Below are 27,212 nucleotides of genomic sequence, written 5' to 3' on the forward strand. Positions count from 1 at the left end.
GAAACCCTATAAAGAGAGTTAGGGTGGAAATATAGTGAAAACTATGGCATTTGGAAAATGACGAAAGTGAATATGAATTTGAATTGTGTACGTTTTACATATACACATCACATTAAATAAAATTCAAAATTCAAAGGTCATCCTGAGATTCCCAGGAAAAATTGGATGCTTTCACACCTTAACATTTAGCCAATCACAGTCATCTGCCATACCTGTGGCATGACTGCAAAGAGAAGAGAAGTGAAGAGAAGAGTAAAGAAAACTGAAGACGAATCAAAATGAGTTAAGCGCACCTGAAGCATTTATGTTCTTCTCAAATAGCTAGTTTTCTTCGGTGTTGTTAAGCACTTGATGCTAGTAACTATTTAGGTAATACTCTAGCTAGACATTCACAACATTCATTGCACAACATTCATTGCCTCAGGCCAGGGAGCCATCTGGTCTGCAGTTGACTCTGTACTCACCACCCTCAACTTACAAGTGATCCACACGTTGCCACAGTGGCACCACTGCTTGAAGGATGCCAACGATGGTATGTGGCACTTCAGCCACATACTAAGTTCATGCATGAAGGTGCTGATGGTGGCCACTGAAGCAGCTAATGCTCAGTGAGAAAAACATGGCCAGCATCCTCATCACCACAATCACAGCCACCAGCTCTGGCGTCTGCACATTGGCATCCTATGTGCATATACAATTTCCATAGTTTGCATTACCACAGAGAGACTGTAGTCAAATGTTTTGCTATTATAATCTTACATCATTGTTTCCAAACTAGCATCTCTTCCAGTGTGTGTGTAGTTTGTTGTGTGTGTGTTTTTTTTTTTTTTGTCAAGACATGGACAGACATTTCCTCATTCTATCTCTCATGTCCTATGAAATGTGCATGATGTTAGAGGTGGTGGTTGTGATTATAGTGATGGTCATGTTTGCTGGCCATGCTTTTTTGACTAGCTGGCACATGGATTTGAGTGTTAGCTGCTTCAGTGAAATTAGCTACTTCACCATCAGCACCTAAGGTCATGGATTAGCCAAAATCATTACCTGGCCCATTGTATGCATCTTGTGTTCATTCTGTGCTGTTCTGCATTTTGATAGAGATTTTGAAAATCACATGCTGCTGATAAGGATGACCCCACATGGAGCCTAAAGAACCACATGAGATTACTGTGGATGGCACCATACAGAAAACATAAAGATGGCTGTGGATATTCTTCCTTGGATAGCCTAAGGACTGCAATTACTAAGAACAATTTGCACTCATGTCTCAATCATTGAACAGTTACTGTTCAGTTCAATGCAAGACTTTAAGTTAAAACGTTGAGTTAAGTTATGAATTCAGACTCTGATGCTCATACTCATAAGTTGCTCATAAGCTCATGAGTTCCTGTTTAAACACTTACAGATTACTGTTATAGAAGAGAAATTATTCATAATCTATCTGGTGTCATCCAGATGAGGATGGGTTCCCTTGTGGGTCTGGTTCATCTCAAGGTTTCTTCCATATGTCGTCTCAGGTAGATTTTCCTTGCCACCGTCACCTCTGGCTTGCTCACTTGGGATAAACTGATAAATTTAAAATTAATGTCCAGAATTTATATATTTGAGTGGGGTCGTCTTGGAGGTGGCGATGTATGACAACACGGAAGGAATAGCCAATATTTAAAACACATATTGCAAGCTGTCTTTATGTATTCAATGTATGTATTCAAATACTTAAAATACTGTGTTAGAGAGAAGGTTGCCTAGCTAGGCAATGTTTGTACTCCCAGAATAAAGTGATAAGGGTGTTAAAATATATTAGGCACTTTTGAAGCATCCCATGAAACCTACAAGCAATCACAGCCTAATTATTTGATAATTAAGCCTAATTAACAATCTAGAGATGGGACCAGGCAGCAGACGAACAAACTAAACTGACTGCTATCTGCCTTGAGTCTTTTTGAGTTTTTGTTTTATTTATATAATTAAAATAAGCATAGATCATACCAAATGCACAGCCAGTACCTTTGATTTGATGGGAGGACTGCTAAATATTAGCTCTCTTTCAACTAAACTGCTTACTGTAAATGAAAGTATAAGAGCTCTGGGATGTAATTTTGTTTAACAGAAAGCTGGAATAAACCAAAGTGTACATAACCTTAAGTGAAGCTAGCCCTCCTGGATACAACTATATGCACTGTCTTCATTTATAATAGGCAGAGGAGGTTTAGAATTTATAATGATACCTTAGGTGTTACACATAAATCTTGATATGAATTAAACTCATTTGAAGTACCTTTTACTATCATAATGAACATAGCCACAAAAAAATAAGTTACTAATTAATAACCACCAATTAGTATTTACAGGTCACTGAATTTCTACAAGAATGTGCAGACTTCCTCTTGAACCTGGTTGTTTCAGTAGAAAAAGCAGTAATTGCTGGGGACTTCAATATAATATTCATTTTAATCTGCAAGACGCAGAGAGCAGTGTCTGTATCTATTTTAGACTCAGTAGGGGTCAATCAGAATATAACCCATTTATAATTATAGATACACCCTTAATTTAATTGGATTTGGGTTAAATATAGAAAACACAGTCACACTACCCCAGTCTGAAATGGTCTCAGCTTACTACCTCATTTCATCTAAAATGTTTCTTAGTCATAATATAATGCATGTCGCCATGCTACTTCATTAAGCTTACAATCACATCAGCTACTGTACATAGTTTTGCTTGAAATTTTTGCCAGATTTATTGGTTCACCCTCTGACCCCACAGAACTTGATCAGGTTACTGAATGCTTAGAGTCAGCATTCTGCTACAGATAATGTAGCTCCTCTTAAAAGAATAATAATTAGGGTGAAAAAACTAGCACCATATAATGATAATACCTGCACCTTAAAACAGACCACTCAAACATTAGAAAGTAAATGTTGTAATACTAAACTGGCAGTATTCCAAACCATAGGGAAGGAGACCTTACTTAAGTATTGAAAGGCTCTGCTGCTATTAGATCAGCATATCTCTCCACCCTAAAAGAAGTCAACAAAATTAATCTTAGATTCTTATTTAATCCAATAGCAAAGTTAACTATTAGACCACCACCGAAGCACAATTACCAAATGTACAATGGATATAAAAAGTCGAAGAATGACACTAAGGAAAAATAGGAAAAATAAAAAACTTACAATAACCTAGTTGCATAAGTGTGCAACATCCCTAAAGTAAAACTGCGTTGAAGCACCTTTTGATTTTATTACACCACTCAGCCTTTATGGGTAAGAATCTATCAGCATGGCACACCATGACTTGGCAATATTTTCCCACTCTTTCTTGCAAAAACAATTCTATATCCGTCAAATTGTAAGGGCATCTCGTGTGCACAGCCCACTACAGGTCACCCCACTGATTTTTAGTTGGATTCAAGTCTGGGCTCTGGCTAGTTTATTCAAAATCATTGATCTTCTTTTGGTTAAGCCATTCCTTTCTTGATTTGGATGTATGCTTTGGGTCGTTGTTGTGGTGAAATGTGAAATTCCTTTTCATCTTCAGCTTACTAGCAGACACCTGAAGGTTTTTCACTAAAATCAACTAATATTTGTAGATATTCATGATTCCCTTCACCTTGATAAAACCCGTAGTTTTGGCTGAAGAAAAGCAGTCCTAAAGCATGATGCTGCCACCACCATGCTGCACCGTGGGTATGGTGTTTTTTTGGTGATGTGCTTTATACCAAGCATACCTTTTGGAATTACGGAATTTTTATACCTTTTGGAATTGGTCTCATCAGACCTTAACACATTTTGCTACACGGTTTGGGGTGATTTAGTTCAGCTTAGATATTTTTTGTGAGAAAGGGCTTCCATCTAGCCACCCTACCGCATAGCCCAGACATATGAAGAATATGAAAGATTGTTGTTATATGCAGAGAGTAATCAGTACTTGTCAGATATTCCTGTAGCTCCTTTTAATGTTGCCGTAGGTCTCTTGGCAGCTTCTCTGGTAAGTTTTTGTCGTGTCCTTTTGTAAATTTTGGAGGGATGTCCTGTTTTGTGATGTCACTGTGGTGATCCATTTTCTCTATTTGTCGATAATGGCTTTACGGTGTTCCATGGTACAGCTAATGTTTTGGAAATTCTTTTATAGCCCTATCCTGATTGATACCTTTCAACAAGTGAGATACCATGCATGCGTTGTAAGTGTCCGACTGCTGAAGACCATGGCTTCAGCAGTCGGACACTTATGCAACCAGGTTATTGTAACTTTATTTTTCCTATTTTTCCCTAAAATGTTTCTGATTGTTTTTTGCTTAATTTTTATATGTTGTATTTTCACATTGAGGGTGGAAACAGTTCTGACATCACATAAACCTGCCATTTTATCAGGGGTGTGTAGACTTTTTATATCCATTATATAGTAGCATTGACTATGGAAGCAATATATAGTAGCAATGACTTTCAGTATTTTTCATGACAAAATTAAAAATAGTAAGAGCAGAAAACTGAAAGTATTAACTTAATACAGACAATATATAAACTATAGTGGTTATAAAATTCTACACACCCCTGTTAAAATTGCAAGTTTTTGTGATGTAAAAAATGAAACCATGACAAATCATGTGAGATCTTTTTCCACCTTTAATGTGATATATCAACCAATGAAATTTAAGTGGAAAACAAACAGAAACATTTCAGAAAATAGGGAAAAGAAAAAACTTACTCTTCCTTGTAAAATGCTCCTAATCTATCAAACCGTAAAGGGATCACCTGTGCACAGCCATCTTTAAGTCATTTCACAGGTTTTTGATAGGATTTAGATCTGGGCTCTGACTGGGCAATTCCAAAATGCTGATCTTCATCTTCTGAAGCCATTCCTTTGGCTTGGATTTGTGCTGTGGGTCATTATCATGGTGGAAGGTGAAATTTTTCTTCATCTTCAGCAGTCTTAAAAAGGCCAGCTGCTTTTGTGCCAAAATAGATTGGTAAGATTTAGTAAGATCTTTGTAGACCATGGCTTCAGCAGTCAGATGAAAACCAAGAAGATGTCAAGAAAATCCCCCAATAACAGCTGATCTTTATTTGGGGTTATTTGGGGTCACGGCATTGATGACAAGTGTATGATAATTACTTGAGTTTGAATGTGATTGGTTAATTCTGAGCATAGATAAAAATGATAAAAAATAGTAAATGATAAAACAAAAAGTGTGCACACTTATGCAACCAGGTTATTGTACGTTTTTATGCCTCCCCACTAGGTGGGGGAGGCATTCTTTTTTTGGGTTGTCAGTCTGTCCATCCATGTATCCAGCTGAGATTCTCTTTAGCACGATATCCGATTGTAGGATTTATATGGAATTATCATTGTAATCAGCGGGTGAATTGATCCAAACAGGGTAAAGGTCACAGCAAAGTCAAATGTCTGTAATAGTTTTTCTTCAATAGCTTCCTTCCTCTATGTCATCTAGAGATGTTATATACACATTCATGTTCAGGAACCTAAGGTCCATTTTTGCCAGCAGTTCATCCAGCAATCAGAAGCCTTTATTTGTAACAGACACATTAGAGTACAGTGAAATTCTATTTTTCAAATAGCCAAGCTTGTTAGGAGGTTGAGGTCGGAGCATAGTGTCAGCCATAATATCACAGAGAGGGTTAAAGAGCTTGCCCAATGACCCAACAGTGGCAGCTTGGCAGTGTTGGGGCTTGAACCCCTGAGCTTCTGATAAGTAATCCACAACCTTAACCCTTGAATCACCACTGTCTGTGTGCTTGTAAGCTATCAGACTCACAGTGTGTCTGTCATATCTTCTCATTAGTGAAATATCTCAAGAAGAAATGGTTACATGTTTGTAGGATTTACCATACAATGGTATCAGTTGATCCTAAATGTTTATTTTACATCAAAGAAGAATATTTAACAAATAAAAAAATGAGATTTGTCTTTTTATTACTTGTTTATTCTTCAGTCTTATATTAATATTTAACAAATAACTAACTTAAATTAACATATAACAATTAACAAAAAACAGTTATGAATAAAGCCACCATTCTTTTCAGTAACTGCCATGAGCCTTCCATCCATTGAATCTGTCAGTTTCTTGACCTGTTCATGATAATTTTATCTGAGGCAGCCACCACACCCTCCCAAATGCTGTGAATTGTCTTCCCTCACTGTAAATCTCACACTTGGCCCAGAAGGTCTCAAAAGGATTTAAGTCAGATGAGGTAAGGGGCCAAGTCATCATTCTGTCATCTTTGATGCCTTTGCTGGCTAGCCAAGTAGTGGTGTACCCTGATGTATGCATTGTCCTGCATAAAGACCATGGCCTTCCTGAATGTTGCTGGTGTCTTTCTGCACCACTGCTTGAAGAAAGTGTCTTCTAGGAACTAGCAGTAGGTTCGGGAGTTGATTTTCATTCCGTCTTCAACCTGAAAACATCCAACTAGCTCATCATTAATGATACCAGCCCACAGCAGTACCCCTCCTCCACTTTGCTGGTGCCACACTCGAACTGGTACTCTGTGCCCATTAGTGATCTACCCATGGGCCCACCCATCTGATCCTAGAGTCACTATGTTTTATGGACATTTCATCTGTCCATAAAACCTTTGAGAAATCAGTCTTCAGGCAAATCTTTTGTCTAGTCATGATGCTTCAACTTGTGAGTCTTATTCAGTAGCGGTCATGTTTCAGCCTACCTTAACTTAGCCATGTCTCTGAGCACTTGACACCTTGTACTTCTGGACACTCCTGGAAGGTTGCAGTTCTGAAATATGGTGGCGCTGGAGGCTAACGGGTTCCTGGTAACTTCACATTTGAATGGACCTTTCAGTCTCACTTAAATCTCTTTTTCTGCTCAGTTTTCCTGAGGTACAGAAGCTGCCTAATAACAGTTAATCACTTTAAGCCACACCCTCCCTTATTAAGCAATTAAACCTCACCTGAAAATAATTATATCCAGTTAGCATTCAGGTGTATATGGTTGAGAGTTGGATAATATGCATAAAAATAATGATCAGATCATAATACTGGCTTGCCTAATAATTGTGCATGCAGTATAGATGAGTCAACATACAGACACAGTCGCTTGTTAAATCTAAAACATTGACTTTACATTTAGCACTTTGAGAAGGAAAATATACATCACTCATCACAGTTAGCTGTCTAACTTGTTGCTAACAAAAAACAAACATGGGGCATCCATTTTTTCCACTACTTTGGTTGAACGTGCCGAGGTTGAAAATGACGTACTTCCCACCAGCGAAGTACCACTTGGAAGGTAAATCAAATGCAGCATTATATTACACATAAACCTGATCATCTGACTTTTCAATCCAGGTGATGCCTGTCTCTATCTTGGTGTGTTTTTTTTTTTTTTTTTTTTGTTTGTTTGTTTTGCGTTCAGTGTTTGGGGGCAGCTGTAGGAGGCAGCGTTTACCAATTTTTGACTGTTTTTCTTTCATATTGGTTTAAAATTTTAAATAGCAAATAGCATTTATGGATTTTTTTTAAATTTAAAATTTAAATATGTATATCTATGTACAATCTCAGTTAGAACTTTAATTTTCAATTTTGAAAATCATGTTAAAACATTAGTTTGAATTAACTGAATTCAATGTGAAAATTGCCCAGCACTACAACAAATTGAATTTCAATTCAAAAAAGCCAGTAGATGGATTGTGGATGAATGTGTGCATACAGTGCCTGAATTTCATGAGTGATAGAATAATAGACAGTAAAATTGGTGCTATAAATTCTGTCTGACCATGCACCTGTGCAGCTAGATACAGAATTATGCAATTTCTATATGTGTAGAAGGCAGGGCAGACCCCACAAGATGCCTTTTTTACCTTTATTTATGGACGTGACTGTAAATGTCCATTAGTGATTATTATGCATGCTGCCACACTAGTGGCATTGCTAGGGAACTGCATTAGCTAGGGTACTTCATTTTGAGCCCAGCCCCAAATGAATTTTGCCCTGTATAAAGCTGTAATTTTGAAATAGTACACTGGACCTACAGCTACTGTGGAGGAAAGGTAGAATAATAAAGCACTGTGCAAATCACCACCATTCCTCCTAAATTTAAATAGCTTTAAACAGCAGTTGAAAGTTTCTGATACATTTTTATTTTCTCACAGTAATGCTTTAGTGTCATTACTTAATTGATCTTACATTTCTTATTTGTAATCTAAATTGTAATGCTACAGCATACAAAGACATTCTAGACAATTGTGTACTTCTAACTTTGTGGCAACAGTTTGGAGAAAGCATATGTAGCACACGTATGGGAGTGATGGTCAGGTACCCACATATTTTTGGCCATGTAGTGAAAATTGCCCAGCACTACAACAGACCGAACACTTTTCCATTCCCATACACTGTATCCTTTTGATTAATTGAAATAATCTTATGGCTAAAAATAGCTCCTAACTGGCAGATTATGGAGTTTTTTAATCTTTGTTTAGGATTCCTTAAAAAAGTTTCCTCTCTGCAATTTTGTGAATGTGTTTTGTGAGAAGATAACTCTTAATGGTAAGATATGATTATTTTTGAAAATGGCCCCTAATGTTTAATTTTACTCTCTACATCAGTTTATTCTTCTTGTAAGACCTCCTTCTTGTACAAAGTAACTCATAACTATCCTTCCTAACAAACATCACTCCCAAATATTATATTATTCACAAAACCAATAAAATTTAGCCAAATTTCAAAAGAAATCATTCAGAATAAAACATTCCTGCAAAACTATGAGGCGTATGATAAAACTTGCTGATGTATGTTGATTAATTTCTCCTATGTCTCAGACAAAACAAAAAGTGGCTATTCTCAAAGAGCAAGAACAGAAGGAACCATGATGCAGGCCGAGAGTAAAGAAGTAGTCAGTGAATGAAGAAAAGCCTTTTTTGGTTCTCAGCCAACATACAGTATCTTTGTTAAATGCTTCAAATGGCTAGCCAATCTGAGGGTGTGAATGGTAGACCGCCCTCCTGATATCCCCCTCCCCTTGAGCTAGTATTAAATCAAAAGAGAGAGAGAGAGAGAGAGAGAGAGAGAAAGGCATGGTGCTGAGTGGCAGTTCAGTCCAGCTGCTGTGTGCTTGGCAAGGTGCGACCTGCTTGTTTTAGCCTCTTACGCTCACCCTTTCTTTCACACACACACACACACACACACACACAAAATGGCTTCAAATGAAGGCTTTGTGTTTGAGTTCAACTTCACATACTCACTCACTCAGCCTGTCTGCTGGAACTTGCTTATGTCTGCATACCTCTATGATTACAGAACACACACACACACACCGAGAGAGAGAGAGAGATAATCATGAAAATGTACTTCTATATAATAACTTGAATTTGTTAACTGTTACAAATAATAACATAATTCTTCTAAACATGCTCTCATTAATTCTTTGGGTCTCCAGGCTTGAACCCTTGCATTCCAGGGGGAAGGGAGAGGACCTGGTGGAAGGGTGTGTAACCCAACATCTTTTTTATGAGTGTTACAAATGCACATGATGCACATCATGCACACAAAGGGGTAAGTGGGCAGGAATGCAGGGGACAAACAGAAAGCTCAGCAGGAGAGCAGTAATGACTTGCTGTCTTCACACATACACACACACAGTGCCCTAGTGGGCCATTGCAACAATGGCCTGCAATAGTCATTACCCAAAATTCTCTGTCAAGCCACAATGCTATTACTGAAGGGCTGCATGATAGCAGGAGAGCTGCTATCCTATTTTAATGATTAGCAGTAATTATCTTTAATTATATTGTTAAAAATCTATTTGTATTCACATACCTCACTCAAATTTCTATCAAAGCAACATCCTGTACACTTGCTTTTCTGCAAATGAAAGGTGCAAAATTGCAGCTTTACATAAATTCATGTTTTCAGATTAAATTGATATACATGACAAGAAGGAAAGTATCCTCCCAAAATATCTGACACACACAGAGGATCCTTTCTGAAAAAAACAAGAGACAGTGTGTAATTAAGCTTTACCCAACCCTCACAGTGAAAACCTAAACCATCCAGTGCATGCACATGCATGCCACACACACACACACACACACACACACAAAGCCTGTTATTTTATCAAGAATATAGAGAATTTGTTTAAAAAAAAAAAGCAATTTGTTAAACAACAACTTGTTTATTATTAGACTATTAGTTTACTATTAGTTTATTATTTAAAAATAAAAAGATAAAAACCCTACCCTCCGATCCCACCTTATACTCCCCTCCCGGTAAACAGTTTAAACAAAAACCATCAACCTGAAGAAAATGTTGAATCGGCTCACAGTATCTTCTACTTTACATGTCATACTAATTAGAATTCTCACCGTACCGCAGCAACTACTTGAACTCTCAAGAGCTCACAACTTTGTGCCGAACCGCTGCTTAAAATTAGCACCTTCTCTTTTGCATTAGTCAAACTCGCACCTAAACCTCCAGTAGGCTCATTCAGCTGCTCTGACCTCACTATCTCTGTACACTGTATCTATCTGGCTAGTAGCTTTCAGATGTGTATATGCAGGGAAAACGCATGATCTTGTTTCACACCCTAGCAGCTGGTAGCTAATATAGTAACTGTTATCATGTACTGGAGTAAATAAATAGGTAGCTAGTATAATAACTGTTATCATGTCCTGGAGTAAATAAATATATTCTGTTAGCTCTTCTTTATCCTACAATCTTCCTGTTCTAATTTCGGAGCCTTGGTTACTGGAGTTAATTAATAAAATATGCTAAATACATTTTTTTTATTTATTTATTTTTTAAATGGAAAGGCTTAGATTACGGCCCTTCGGGTTCTCACAAAATACCCCTGACAATCTTGGGCTTAGCTGAATATGGCCAAAAATAAAGTAAAGTAAAGTAAAGTAAAGTAAAGTAAAATAAAATAAAATAAAATAAAATAAAATAAAATAAAATAAAATAAAATAAAATAAAATAAAATAAAATAAAATAAAATAAAATAAAATAAAATAAAATAAAATAAAATGAAATGAAATGAAATGAAATAAAATAAACATTTACATGGCAGCAGGATAGACTTTAAATACAACACTATCCCACTGGAACACTATCCCACTGTCTTTGTGAATGGTTGTGCAGAAAAGTAAAAATAAAATTTAAACAAAACATATGGCAGTTATTCATTATAACACAAATATATTTCATTGGCAAACATGATTGTAAAAGATGCCTACCAAAAGAGAAGTACCGAAAGTAAAAGATGCATATGTGGCCAAAAGTATGTGGATACCTGACTAATCACAATTAATGTCCACAGGTGTCCACATACTTTTGGCCATATAGTGTACATAAAGAGAGATATTATCAAATTGCATCCATGAGTTCATAAGAATTTTCCAGTTATTACTTCCGACAGAGTAACTGAATGGCTCACTCTGCAAATGTGCATGCTAACCCGAATTTATTTGACAATATATGAAGGCCAGAGAATATAATTTAGCTACAGGAGACTTCCCCAAGGAATAAACTTGGGGAATGTGTTTTGATCGGCCAACAGGACAGTGCACCAAAAATAACGTTGAAGAAGAGACTTTTACAAGTAATAAACTGTTGCCTACTGATAAATATCATAATTAAACAAAAGAACAACACTTATGGAAATTCACAAAAGTGTTTTTCTTTATTGTGCTTTGTTGTGACTGTGCTTTGTTCATTCATCCACTATTTATGGGTTCCATGCATTCATAAGAATTTTCCAGTCATTACTCACATATGTGCTTGTTGAACATTCCATTCATTTTCATTTCCCATTAAGCTTATTATTATCATCTTTCATGAAAGGGAAGCTTGTTCATCCATCCACAAGGTTCATCCATAAAGCCAGTAAATGAATTTGGCTTTTGGCATTGAAGAGATGAAGCAAATGGCTCCCCACTGATAACCACAGGATTACTGAGCTTGTCAGTATAGTGAAGCCAAAGGCACCCTTCTGTGTGCATGCAATGACACTAAAGGCTTCTGCCCACTGAATATTTAATGCGTTGGGAGACTGCTTTTGCATTGCATTGTTGGCTCACAAATGTATGTGCTTAACCATAGAAAACACTATTTAGAGTGTTTCAAGGCTATAGGCATCAGGAAAGTCACTTTAAGTAAGAGGAGACATGCAGTTGAGTCTCTTACTGTGAAAAGACAATTTTTATATTATGATGAAAAATGATGTTTACACTAAAATGCATTATTTGATAAAGTGAAAATTTTAACATATCAAAAATGATGCGTAGAAAGCTTTTATTCATAAAAATAATTTTTTAACAGCTGAAAACACCATTTAGAGCATATCACCATTTAGAGCATATAACGCTCTAGGCCATCAAGAAAATCAAGCAAAAGGAGACTGCAGATGCATGTCTTGCTGTGAAATGATGTTTTTCAGTGGTTTGTAAACAATTAGTATAATTTCACATTGATTATTAAAATATTACTAATTACTTATGAAACTCTGAATGGTCACGCACCACAGTACCTGTGCGAACCATTGGTCTTTTATGATTTGCCATGCCTGCTTCAATCAAAAGTTGCAGGCTTTTTGTTGGTACCTCGTATAACATAGACTGCAGGGGCTAGAGCTTTTTCTTACGAAGCCCCACAGTTGTGGAACAGCCTTCCAGTTAGTGTTCAGGATGCAGATACAGTCTCAGTCTTCAAGTCTAGACTGAAAATCTGTTTAGTCAAGCCTTTTGTTAATTGTTTTTCTCTTAGGTAAAGGAGCAGATCTGGAGGGTTCATGGGCATAGAATGTTTTTCTAAACTGGGATGTTTTGAAGCTGTCACCCCCAACTCACATGCGTTCACACAAGTTTGTTGATGGTGGAGGGGCTGGCTGCTTTATGTCCCAGGCACTCTCATGTCTGTGTTATCTTCTGCCTCTCCCTTTTAGTTATGTTGTCATAGCTAGTCCTGCCGCAGTCCCTGCTTATACTCTGCGTATCATATTCATCATCTTAAAGCATAACAGGTTAAGAACATACTTAATACTCTGTGTTTTCTCCCCCCTTTTTTCTGTTAAGCCACACATTTTACTCCTGCTGAGTAACATGTGCAGTAACATGTGTTGTAACGTGTAATGAGATGCCTGTCTTCCGGTCCTGCCTGGCCCATCCTGATACTCTACTTCTGCTTGGAGCCTTCTTGACCTGAGAATCACTTGCTTGCTGCTGAGAATGACCCATGGATAGCCTAAAATGTGCCATGAGTTTGCTGTGGATGGTACCACACGGAATAAAACGCTTCAAGACATCTGCTTTGTGACACCCTAAAGATGATTGTGGATGTTCTTACTTGGATAGTCTAATGAAGTGAAGTGATGTGAAGTGACTTGTGGCCAAGTATGGTGACCCATACTCGGAATTTGTGCTCTGCATTTAACCCAACCAAGTGCACACACAGTAGTGAACACACACACACACACACACCGTGAACACACACCTGGAGCAGTGGGCAGCCTTTTTTTTTTTTGCTGCGGCGCCCGGGGAGCAGTTGAGGATTTGGTGCCTTGCTCAAGGGTCTCACCTCAGTTGTGGTATTGAGGGTGGAAGAGAGCGATGGTCATTCACTCCCCCCACCTACAATCCCTTGATTGCACTTGCCAAAAACTGTATCTCCTTCATTTTACAGTGGATAACTTCATTATACTTCTGGATACTATAGACCTAAACATAAAGCTCTACTGAAAATCAACAATGACCCTGATGCTTATACTGAAGATCTTTCCAACACATTATGTTTCACATTGTGTGGGCTCATGTTTATTTTCACTGTGCTTTTCAGTGCACTTCCAAAAACTCAACCAAAAAGAACAAATGAACAGAAAAGGGGCAATCATTAGCTCACAGCTAACACCCATTCAGGTTCAAGAGTCAAGCTCACGCATGCATGTGTGTCTTGCAAGCCCGGGTAGCTATGCCAATTTCTCTCTCTCTCGCTCTCGCTCTCGCTCTCTCAGGTACAGGCAATTACTGAAAGCACAAATAAACACACATAAGATAACTGATGGTAATAAGACACAGGTGAGAATCATCACTCATTACCTTCCCGTTCAACCTGCTTCCTCTCCGTCCGCAGCTGGTGCTCAGCCAGGCCCACTTCCACAATCTGCTTTGTGACAATGTCCATTGTTATAAGAGCTATAAAAATGAAATTTAATTGAACTATGATGAAAAATTATTTCAAGTATCATTGTTTATACTAAAATGTATTAAATTATAATAAATAGACAATATATCAATAATCAAAAATGGTGTGTGGAAAGCTAGCAGAGATCAAATATGATCTAATTCATACATGATCTCAAAGCCATGTTTAAAATGTTTTTTAGAGTGTTTCAAGGCTCCATGCAGTCAAGAAAGTCATTTTTCAAGCAAGAGGAGATATGCATGACTTACTGTGAAAATACATTTTTCACATATTATGATGAAAAATCATTTCAAATGTAATCATTTATATTAAAATGTGAAATTTGATAAAGTGCAAAAAAGTAAAAACTATGAAAAACTATGTTTAGAATATGTTTAAATATGCTCAAACACACAGTTTTCTCCACAAATCCCTATATGCTTACCCAGCAAAAAATGCCCACATTAGTCCTTTAGTTTTGGGAAGTGTGGGCAAGGGCTAACCCATACAAATCCCAAAATGGCCCAGTGTGGGTTTTCTGTAGGCAGCCCACACTTTGGCATGCCCACATGAATCCCATGTGGGACCACATGGCTACAGCATGGCTTGAAGCGTTTTATTCCTGTTATACCTCAGCAATTTGTCAATGGAAAACGGTACCGAAGCATTCGGGCCCTCACGGGCCAGACTGTGCAACAGTTTCTTCCCCCAAGCCATCAGACTCCTCAATACTCAGAGACTAGACTGACAACACACACACATACACACACACACACAGAGCTGAGCACCATCCCACTCTCATTTTTGCTGATACAGTATTTATAAAATATTGTATATAATTTTTTGTCACTACTTGTACTCCCTACCTGGCTGCTACTCCAATAACTGCTATGTCCATATATAGTATAAGCTTATCTGCTGACTACTATGTCATAGTATGTTATGTTTTTCCATTTACAGCAACCTATTATATTTTTACTCTTTTGCACTACCGTCATATCAGATTCACTTTCTTACTAGAACTGTGTACTAGTCGGCGCTGCACTGTATGCCCATTGTCCTGCATTGTGCCTATTGTTCTGTTTTGTTAGTCATTGTACTGTCTTGTACTGTTTACATATGTTTGCACGTGCACTTATGTAGAAATGTGTAGTTTCTTGTAGTTCTGTGTTGTTTTATGTAGCACCATGGTCCTGGAGGAATGTTGTTTCATTTCAGTGTGTACTAACTAGCTGTATATGGGTGAAATGACAATAAAGCCACTTGACTTGACTTGACTAGTTACATTTGATGTTGTTGTCCATGAGGCAATTTAGTTCCTGTTATTGCTTACATTATAGCAGCTATAACCAGCCATTTCATCAACATCTTCTCTTTTTTCTGTCTTTTTAATAAGACAAAAATATAGCTTGTCATTTTACCAGAAAAAAGAAAAATGCAAACTTCTTTGTCTTAAATACTTTCCTGTGGAGGAAAACTTGGTCCCTGTCATAAAGCAGTGACACCCGGAAACTCCTTCCGTAAATGTTTCTCTTTACAGGAAGCTTCACCATATCAACAATTTTTCTTTGTTTAATAACAAAAAAGGTTTAAATCTGTTAAAAGGTTAAATCAATTAAATGTTAAATCCATTCATTATTAGCCAGCATTATTATATATTATTAACAACAAGTCCTTGTGCATGGCTTGTTATTATAGAAACATTGTTTACACAAATATTCTTACAAACATTGCAGCTTACAAGGCTGCACCCCACACCCACTTAGGGTGCTCGGACCACATCTCTGTTATGCTAATACCAACATACACACCACTTCTGAAATGTGCCAAATCTGTTCTGAAACAGGTGAGAACCCGGTCTGAGGAAGCAATCTCAGCAATCTCAGTTCTGTTATGAGCACACAGACTGGAATATGTTTGGAGACGCCGCTACATACCACAACACCACTGGAGGAATACACAGCATCAGTGACTGGCCACATCAGCAAGTGCATATACGATGTGACTTCCTTCAAGATCATCACCACACATGCAAACCAAAAGCCATGGATGACTGTTGAAGTGCGCTCACTGCTGAAAACCTGATACAATGCTTTCAGATCTGATGACAAGATAGCCCTTTGCACAGCAAGGGCCAATCTGTCCCAGGCTACCAGAGAGATGATGTGCAGCTATGAATGATTTCTATGCATGGTTCGAAGCACAAATATGCCAGCGTGGAAGACCACCCCAAATCCCACTGACCAAGTACTTTGTATGTCTGCAGTAGACATCAGGAAGACTCTGTCCAGAGTTAACCCACGGAAAGCTGAAAGTCCTGATTACATACCTGGCTGGGTGCTCCAGGAGTGTGCTGATCAGCTTGCAGATGTCCTCACAGACATCTTCAACATTTCAATTCAATTTAATTCAGTTTTATTTGTATAGCTCTTTTAACAATGGAAATGTTGGAAGTGAGGCAGAAATGAAATGAGGAAGCCAGAGGCAGGCTTGGAACAACTCAAAAGGCAGTTTATTTTACTTTCGCTTTTCAGCTCTCTTAATCACACACACAATTCACGCGCACACACTACTCCGTGCTAGTTGCTCTCTCTTCATTGAGGTGCTTCTCTCTACTTTTTATCCTCGCCTCCACTCACTGCAACACAAAACATTCATTAATAGAATTCCCCACAGGTGTGCATTCCTCACCATTCACCTTCTCAGGCACCTCCCTCCACTCACAAACTGGCACCCAATCACACCCCCGTTTCCACAGTCACGAAACTGCTTTACAGAAATATACAAATTCAGGATATAAATTTTAAATTTATGAATTTATCCCTAATGAGCAAGCCAGAGGTGACGGTGGCAAGGAAAAACTCCCTGAGCCGATATGAGGAAGAAACCTTGCGAGGACCCAGACTCAAACGGGAACCCAGGCTCATCTGTGTGACACTGGATAGTGCAATTATAAATAATTCCCTTCTAAACTACATACTATATAGTCAAAAGTTCCAATTATGTAACCATGAAAGTTCATTATAGTTTACACATGAAGTCCATTTTGTTGAAGTTATCAACTGTTCTTTGTTGAAGTTATCAACCACCTTGAATTTGAACAGCTGAAGTGCCAGATACCAATGAGTGATCTGTGTGTTGGCAACCTTCATGCAGTGGAGTGGGGCATGATTGAAACAGATATCATCTAAATAAGCAGCATGCAGATGCTTATTTGCAGAATGCAGGCAGAGTATTTTGTCTATGAGATGTTGAAATGTCACTGGGGATCCAAACAAACCAAACGGAAGGTATAACTGGTAATAATAATTGATAATTGGTGTAACCCAAACAGATGGAAAAGGCCATTTTTTCTCGGGATACTGGAGTCAAGGGAATCTGCCAATACACTTTGGTTAAATCCAGTGTTGAATAAAAGCAAGCCACGCCTAACCAATTGAGCAGTCCATAAATGCAAGGCATCAGGTTGAGTTAAATTTAGACACCTCGTTGACTTTTCTAAAGTCCACACAAAACAAGGCCTGACCTCTCAGCCTTGGGCACCAAGACCACAAGGCTACTCCAATCACCGAGGGACTCATTGATTACGCAAGCAAAGCCTTGTGTTCATCCCGAACCACAGTTGTTTTGTGTTCAGGTAACCAATATGGGCAACTGTGTACACCTACACCTGGAGGAGCCTCAATGTGGTGTTCTGTAAGGTCTGCGTGACCAAGTAGAGATGAAAACACATCAGAAAGTTCCCATTTCAACCTGGCAACCTGTGCTCTCTGGGACAGTGAGAGGTGGTCCCACAGTGGACTGGCGTGAATTGGGCTGGTCCCAGGTCCTTCCTCTCAGGAACCACCATCACCAGAGCCACAGGAACTGCTTCTCTCCACTGTTTCAGGAGATTGAGGTGGCATATTTGATGTGCATCGGGGAAGTATTTGCCTGACCTCATACTTCTTCGACTCAGCGTGTGACCTCAATGGCTCCTTGCCACTTTGCAAGTATCTTAGAGCTTGACATGGGGAGTAAAATGAGTATCTACCTGTGCAAATTCCCATAGAGTACCCCTGTCGTACAGTCGGGACTGTCATTCTTGGGCCTGATGCAAATTCTCATGGCTTAGGTGATTTAAGGTGTGGAGTTTTGCTCTCAGGTCCAGAACATACTGAATTTTGTATTTGCTGTTAGAAGGTCCCTCCTCTCAATTTTCCCTTATGATGTCTAAGATGCCACGAGGCTACCATAATTTGAATTGGGAAAACTCAGTGGAGGCTTTTGGGACCTCTTGCACAAGAGGTTCGAGCCACTTATCCCAATTCTGAGCATCATCATGAACTAACTTACAAATCATATTTTTAAGCATTTGATTAAACTGTTCAACCAGCCCATATGTCTGCCGATGGTAAACACTGGTGTGAATCCCTAAAAATTCATATAGTGTGTGACATAAAGGACAATGCCCTCGTCAGTCAGTCAGTATTTTTTAAACTAAAACAGGTTGAACACACATCTCCATAATATACTCACAATCTCAGATGATACCCAAGTCTTACAAAGATGTCGACTTTGTAAAGCCTCTCTCTAAGACCAGTTCTGCCTCTCTGTCTGTCTCTCTCTCTCACTGAGCTGTGGTATGTGGTCTGTGGTCCGGTGCACAATGGTGCAGACTGCCAGGGCCACACACCCCCTCCTGCTCCTCATGCTCATCTCAGTCCCCCACACACCCGTACCGTCTGTACAATGAAAATCCCTGTTTCTTTATAGATGTTACTTTCACTCATCTCATGACCATATTTGAAGTGGTTTGTACAGTTTCACAGAATAAGGAAATGTGGTATCACTAGTGAAAACCATTCTTGGCCAGAATTTTTTCATTATCTGCAATAATGAAACATATGATTCATATTTACATAATTTGAGAACGGTATAAGATCCTGAAGGGTGGCCTCCGGTTCAATCCTGGGCTCATGCTACTCTCTGTGTGGATTTAACATGTTCTCCTCATGTCCATGTAAATTTCCTATCTCCTCTCTAAAAAACATGAATATAGAGGGATTCGTTGTGCTAAATTGCCCTTAGGTGTGAATAAGGGATGGTGTGAATGGTGCCCTCTGATGGATTGGCATTACATCCATGGTATCCATGGTTCCTTTTCTTTTTCTCTTTTCAGTGTCTTTTATTTCTCTTTTTCTCTCTCACTTAGTACAATCTCGAGCCATACCGTACCGATCACCCCACTATAAAGGTGCAGTAAAAAGCAGCTTCATATGTGCCGTAAATATTGTGCCTGGCAGGTGCAGGCAGTCCAAGTTAATCAGCCTGGAGGATTCTGGGCAACTAAGTTCTCCGGAATGGCCGCGCTCACTGTTCGCTGCTGCCGCCCTCTGCTGGCTGCCGGCTTTCATTAAAAATGAAGTGTGACGCTAGGAAAAACCTTTCGAAATTAATAATCATTTTAATAAATATATTTACTTTGCTTGCTACACTTAATAAATATCACATACTGTATGTACAGTGTGATTATAATAATTTTTTTTAAAAATCACAATGCCTGACTGACAGATTGAGGGCTTATTTTTGTACTTGTACTTATTTTTGTACTTTTGTACTTTTGTATTTTTGTTTTGTGCTTGATTTTCTGCAGCGCTATGACGTACTTAGAACATACACAGTTCTTCAGCACCAGGATAATAAATATTGCAAAGCCAGTTCAAGTAATTTAGGTGATAACCATGTAATTTGATATAGGAACGTCCTTAATTAGGTCTCGAATATGAACATATGTGAGAGCTACTGAGTCATTGTAGTCACAGGCCACAAAGCGTCTAATATCTTTTGTACAGTTTCTTTTGTCACAAGCTTCGGAATCTTGAAGGTTGCAGTCTGATATGTACTTCTATGCACTTCCATTCGCCAGAAAAATTATCTTTGATCACTACAAAACAATAAGCTTTTCGGACTGGACTGGGAAAAAAAGGTTTTCAGAATTCTGTATTTAAAAGTTATTTTAAACAGAGATTTTTAAAGCAATCAGTGGTGAGTAAATGATGATCTCACATGGTTGCTGAAGGGCTGATTGGTCATTTGCCTTGTCAGTCCTTGGCCATGTTTACTGAGTAAAATCCCAGACCTTCTCGCAAATGCTTTAGGTTTTGCAAAAATTATTTGTTTGTTAGTTACATACCTGAGCAACAAGCATGTCAGAGTACAAATCTCTTGACATACTGGCACTGTGAGCGCACTGTCTTCTGCCCTGGCTGGGAATGAATAAACATGGCTTACAGTGATTTGGCAAATAGAAGGGAAATTATAAATTGCAAGACGAGTGCCTCTGTATGTAGTGGGGCCATCATGGTCAGTACCAATGTTTGCTATAAAAAAATGTTACACTCACTTATTTGTCAGTTTACACCCTGGCATTTGCAAAGATAGCCATTAAACATGTCTCCTTGTCTGGAGTTTGCAGTCACCTCACACTCGCCATTGTCTTTACACAGGTTGGGGCTGCATGGACCTGACTGGACTCATTTGTGGACATGTCTAAAACATGCATATTTCATGTAAATACTGTTACTTTAGTTTTAACTAAGATTCCTGGAGGACTAGTGGTTAGGGCCTGGCACTCAGAATGCCGCTGCCAAGGTTTGATTCCCAGCCAGGGCAGAAGACAGTGCGCTCTCAGTGCCAGTCCTAAGCCTGGATAAAATTGGGGAGGGTTGCATTTGATGTTAAAAAAAAAAAAAGAAACAAAACTGTGCCAAATCAAATATGCAGACCAGTGATCTGCTGGAGTTACAGATGCATCTTCCAGCTGATGCTTACCAAGCACTAGATTTGTACCTGCATATGAGGAATGAGATCTGATCCTCTCGTTAATATACTGTGTTGATAGAAGTTGATTTAAAGTGTGCGTTGCTATAATACAACAGAAGTGATGTCTACATGTACCAGAGAAAAAAGACAATCTATTGCTATGTAGTAATAGTGTTACTGATAACAGTTACATGTAACAAAGATATAATTGTAACATTACCATCATGGATATATTACAGTTGCATCTACCAACTGATGCCTACGAAATGCCAGATTTTCACCTGTATTCAAGAAAAGTTGCAACATTGGTGTTCTTTGATGGATGTAGGTGGTGAAAATAACAGCTTAAAAAAGAATGAAAGAAAAAGAAAGAATGAAAACATACTACCAAGCTTTCCTTAACTGTTATTTTTTCTGTATTCCTTAAATGTTTAGGATTTACCATATGTCATTTTATGATATTAAATTTGAGTAATGACAGTAATACGTATTTGGTCAGTCTTACTTTGATAAGACATTAATAGGTAAAAAAGAAAACAATAAAGGATAAGAATGTACAGTGCAGCACATTTTTTAAATTGAATATTGCTCTGCTCATGACGAGGCTTGAAAGTTCTTTCTCCGTAATAGGTCACAACTAAAACAGATGGCTACAACATGATACTGACATTTTGAACACAGTTTAAGAAAATAATGTTAGCATTAAATGGTATGTACATAAATCAAACTCATTTTGCCCGTCATTCATTCAGAGACCTTTATTACCCAACAACATATTTTGGAAACAAGTAAGGCGGTTTCATAACTATTTTTACCAACACAACAACCAGATTCCATTACAATAAACATGGAACAGTGAAACTGTGTGTCTAATATGAAGAAAAGGTTGTAAAACAGTTACAATGAAACTAATCCAAGTAATATACATGAAAATACAGGCTGTGTTCTCCAATTTAAAAAAAATACTGCTCTCCAGTAAAACTGTAAATTAATATGGATAGGGTTAGCTTTTGTGACATAACTGCATTAACTCACAAACATCATACTGCTTTTTTGAAACTTGCTACTTGGTTTTTACCAGGAAAACATTACACCAAAAGCAAAGTCCATGTTCTCTATGTAGTTATATGCTGAAAATGCAAAACAATATAAATCTACAGATTCTACAGAAATAAAGTATTTTTGTTGTGCACACACGCAGGTCTAAGACTCAAACCACACAAATTATTAAAGGTAACTTCAGTTTTGTTTTGGTAAATCACGGTGGACCCTGTGCAGAAAAGTAAAATGTTTTCCATTTTTTTCAGATCAATGATCCTCAATTACCGTTGCAAATGATTGAGGGTCTGTTATTCCTGTTGGTTTAGGGATTCTTTTGATGGTTTAATCATTGGTGCCATTTTCTTGTTAGGTGCTTTTTTTGACTCATACAATTCCATTAAGCTGTCTTTGGTTGTCAATTTCAGTACAGCATTTTGCATGCTGGAGTGAAAGCAGTGAATTATGAATTCGGGCTCTTGTAGCAGAACTTTGTGATCCACTGTTAAAATTGCAGCTTGTATCTTTTCTTTAGGGGCACACAATGTAATCTCAGTGAGATTCATGTAGGGCTTTTTTCAGCCATCAGAGAAGCCTGGCAAATCTGACATCATCAAATGTTCTTCATCCAATAAACTGACCCCCTGACAGCGTGCAAGAATAAATGCTGGTGATTGCCTAACGTTACGGTCCAAGTATCCTTTCACCCAAATTCTTCTTGACAAATATCATTGTCCACAGCTTTCTCATTGATGAACTCAACTTAAGGTCATCAAAACTTAACTTTAAGGTCATTTTCATTATACTGGGGTCTGTGAAGATATTATGGCCATCATGGACAATGTTTACATGTCTCACTTTTGCATACTGGACCTCTTTTTCAGACAGTTCTGGTGATGGCAGAAGATTGCTTGAGGGTAAAGACTCTTCAGTCAGAGCTGAATGCTGCATTATGGTAATTTATAAGATGAGTAAATGTGGCAGACACACTCAAAAATATATTTAACCCAAAAGTTAAAACTTATGTAATTCAATTAGATGTCAATTTTCCATCCAATTTAATCACATAAATCTAACACAAAAGTTAACATTTATTTAAGCTTCACCCCATCATGTTCAGTTAACATGAATGAATTAAATAAATTTTATGATAACTGATGAACTGTGATTTAAGCTTGTATATTACATAAACTTTACTCATTTCCAATAACTTATTGTTACTTGCTTTATATAATCACCTTACATTTTCTTAATTCTATTAAATAAATGGTCAAAACGTGTTACATTTTCAAACATTTATTGTGTTGTAATTGCTCCATGAGTCAAAAGTAACATCCACTCTGACCAAAAAAAAAAAAAAAAAAGCATGAAAGCAGGACATAATGCAGTAGGCTACTTAACAAATAAAGGCAACTGTTTTCTGCAGTTTCATGCATCCTTCTAAACTGAACCTTCCAGTGGTTATGACTCATGTTTGACTTTTTAGTTTTAAACCTGTGTGCCTACAAGTAACAGGAATCAACAAGGAACCATACTTCAACATCAAACATTAATTTCACATTTTCAAGGTAACACTGTCATATCATTGCATAGTACGGTAAACGATGTGCTTTCTCCTGATCTATAACACAAAACACAATGTAAATGGTCCCTTCTCTTCCTAAATATTTGTTAAAACAATTAAACAACCAGGACGCTTGGAGAAAAATAAAATAAAATAAATAAAAATAAAAGGGAAAAAAGCAAAGCAATTATTTTACTTCACATATATCAAGTTTTCAACACTTTTTTAATACATATAACAGGTTTTCACATTTCAACATTTAGGCCAGCAAAACGTGTCCTACTCACTGCAGTGGGGTATGCTGCATACCTAAAGATCTCCTCAGCCATGCCTTCAAAAATGTCAGACCATTGTTTGGGTGGTGGAATAAGTAGCATTCCACTTCTGTTGAACTCTGTGTCAGCTCTCTGAAGCTGAATTTTAGCAGAACATGAAAAACGACTTTGAGGGTAGCTTAAGTTGAGAGCGTAGATCAGTCCGAAGAGCATTACTAATCCAAAGGAAATACTCTTTAAGGGTTGTAGCAGCTTTACACCCTCTATCACAACACCAACATCACTTGGCTCATCCTCAGCACCAGCACCTTCTTTGCAAATTACAAAAAGCCCCAGAGTGTTTCATGGTTGCAGTCTTAAGGCCAAAATAAGTAAATAAATATTAAATAATTTCATAATAAATAAATAAATAAATAAATAAATGGACTATTATTAATTAATTAATAAATTAACAAATTTTCAGTTTCACTGAAATATTGGCAACATACAGGCTGGCAATGTATGTTAGGTCCTTAAAAAAGGACATATGTATACAAACCTGGAATTCTTTGGTGACTGTTGTCATGTCCTCATTGAGGTACACACACAGACTCTGTATGACACAATCCCATTTGATGTGTATGTCACCAATCTGAAAATTTGACACAAAATAAAACAATATCAGAAATGGCACAATAATAGTTTGATATTTGTAATTACTTCTAAAGAAATGAAATGCAATTTACCACACTTTGTCTGCAACTGCCAATGGTTTGGTAAAGCACTGCAAAGGAGGTGCTTCTGGACAGAAGATATCACGCATTAGCGTGATATCTTCTGTCCAGAAGCACCTCCTTTGCTGCTGAAAACCTTCTGTAGATTAGCAGTGTATTTGTCCAACTGCGCCAAGAACTTTGACAGAAGTGGCACAGTCTTTATTCGCATGAATTCTGCGTTTATCTGAGAGAAAAAAGGGAAATGAAGATGATGAAATATAGGCGTATTGTGGAGGAATTCATTGAAATTTACAAAAGATTTCTTGTGTAAATATCAATAACACTTACTTCATTTACTGTGAACAGAGCAGGCCACCTGCTATGTAAATCAGAAACCATTGGCAAGTCCTCAACCAACTCTTGCTGCCTATAGGAGAAGGTCAAGTGCATTTTTTCCTGAACAACTGCCTCATTATTTTTTCTTTTTCACTTCATTTAAGAGAGCAGTTCATTCCTTCTCCATGCTTTCTGCTGTTTCTCCTTTTGGAAGGCAAGCAAGGAAATTCACCTCAGCTTTTTTTGGCTTTTTGATGTTTGATGCTGCTTTACCCTGACCTTTACGCTTGTTCCTAAGAGAGTTCACAGTGATTTCGGGGTGTCCAATCTTGCTGAGTTTAGAGTGAAAATTAGCCATCTTAATCTTTAGGTAGTGTTTCCATCCTTCATGGCCAGTGCGAGTTCCTTTTTCCCTCAAACAAGGGTGGGCATTTATCAAGGCTTCAGCTGCCTGATCAAGCTGACTATCAGTGGGGTATGCTGCATACCTAAAGATCTCCTCAGCCATGCCTTCAAGAATGTCAGATCTTAGTTTGGGTGGTGGAATAAGTAGCATTCCAATTTTGTGGAAGTCTGTGTCAGCTCTCTGAAGCTGAATTTCAGCAGAACATGAAAAACGAGGAACTACAAAAACCTGAGGCCGAGGACAGGTTCTTGACTCCGGAGACGTAACTATGACAGTCTCAGCACTGCTGGAAAACAAGTGATCAGACAAGTTGACTTCCTGGACTGAGTCAATGGCACAAGGCCTATCATCTCTTGTGTCAAGAGTGTCAGAGCTACAGGTTGAACTGGGTGAAGGAACAAGAATGCTGGAGCAGGAAGATGCATCAGTCTCTTGCATGCAGGAGTTACAGTCGTCAGTTGATAGAAAAATCACTTTCAGGGTATCCCTGTCTTCAATTTGACTGGTTGACATGAGATTCATGTATACATTTCCAAAGTCCTTATCTTTGTACTGGAGCCTTCACATCTGTTCACATCAAGGACAAGGTCATCCACAGACTTTGGGATTCCTGTCTTAAGTGTAAGCTTTCTTGCATCGTCATCCCCACCAAAAACAATCCTCAGAATGACTGGACTCGACATTTTTCTCTTCTTTTCTAAAAGAGGGAATGAAGCAGAAAATGACATAAATCAGTAATACAATTTTTGTGCTGTAACTTATTTTAAATAAAACACTTCCTCCTACCATATAATCATACAGTGGATAAGCAACCAGGGCAACCAATCTATCAGGAGAGACAGTCAACTGAAAAGCTCTAAAATGTTCTTGATACCATGCACACAGTACCTTCACAACAAAATTCAAACTGCTTTTGACAATACAGATTTGAAGAATTTCAGCAAACTCTGGGAGCCCATCAGCTGACCCAAATGAAATCAGCATACCAGTTCTATAATTGATCCCATTGTTTGTCACATTTTTTGCAAGATGAACTTCATTAATTCCTAGATATTTCTGTCTTAAACCTGCTACCACTTCCTTGTTTAAAACATCCACAGGAAGTGTGGAGACACTTGTAACTTCTAGTGTGGACTTCTTAAGGCTACAGGAATGGATTTGATAAGCAATCATTTGCTGGTGTTTGGCAGCCAGTGTGAGCATTATGTATTTGAAACAATTCGTGTGATGAGCATCTTTGTTTGTTATGAATAGGGGCGACAGCAAGTTCAACTATTTCTTTCAAATCAAGAAGTACAAGCCAGGCCAATGATGAATGGAAGTAATCTCAGTAAATTCTAATTTTCATGTGCATTACCTCCAGTGGTCTTCTTGGAGGCATATGTACATGGAATAATGTGAGGTCTATTGGTTTTATCACCCCACTTATAGGTGAAGTTCAAAATCAAGGTGTTTAGAGTATCAAGAGACAGATACTTCTTGGAAACAAATTCTTTCAAGCAAAGTGCAAGTCCAAATGGGACAATGCCCTCAAACAAGTCGTGTACAATATCAGGTGGGTAGCCTCTAGTAACATGAAAGTGAGATAAATTCTCCGTTAACACACAACTTCTTTTTACTCCACAAAATATGGCAGAGTTTTCCTTTGCAGATGTAACATGTGCATCATGAATTTCCTTTGTTCTTAGGGCAAAGTCCCCGCTCTGAACAGATTCAGCCTGGATCTCCAATCTCTTCCCTATGCAAAACCTGCAAAAGTACTCGCCAGAGAAGCTTTCTATGAAACCTGCTAAACTGTGGGCCCCTAAATTATCTGCAATGACAGACTGGACTGTACCTTTCACAAACCGTCCAAGCTCTGGAATGTAGACACCATGACTCTCTAAAGTAACCAATTCCTGTAAAAGGGGCTCTAAAATTGTGTCATATCCATATGACTTTACATG

Source organism: Pangasianodon hypophthalmus, chromosome 1 (genome assembly GCF_027358585.1).
Source record: "Pangasianodon hypophthalmus isolate fPanHyp1 chromosome 1, fPanHyp1.pri, whole genome shotgun sequence".
Lineage (NCBI taxonomy): Eukaryota > Metazoa > Chordata > Actinopteri > Siluriformes > Pangasiidae > Pangasianodon > Pangasianodon hypophthalmus.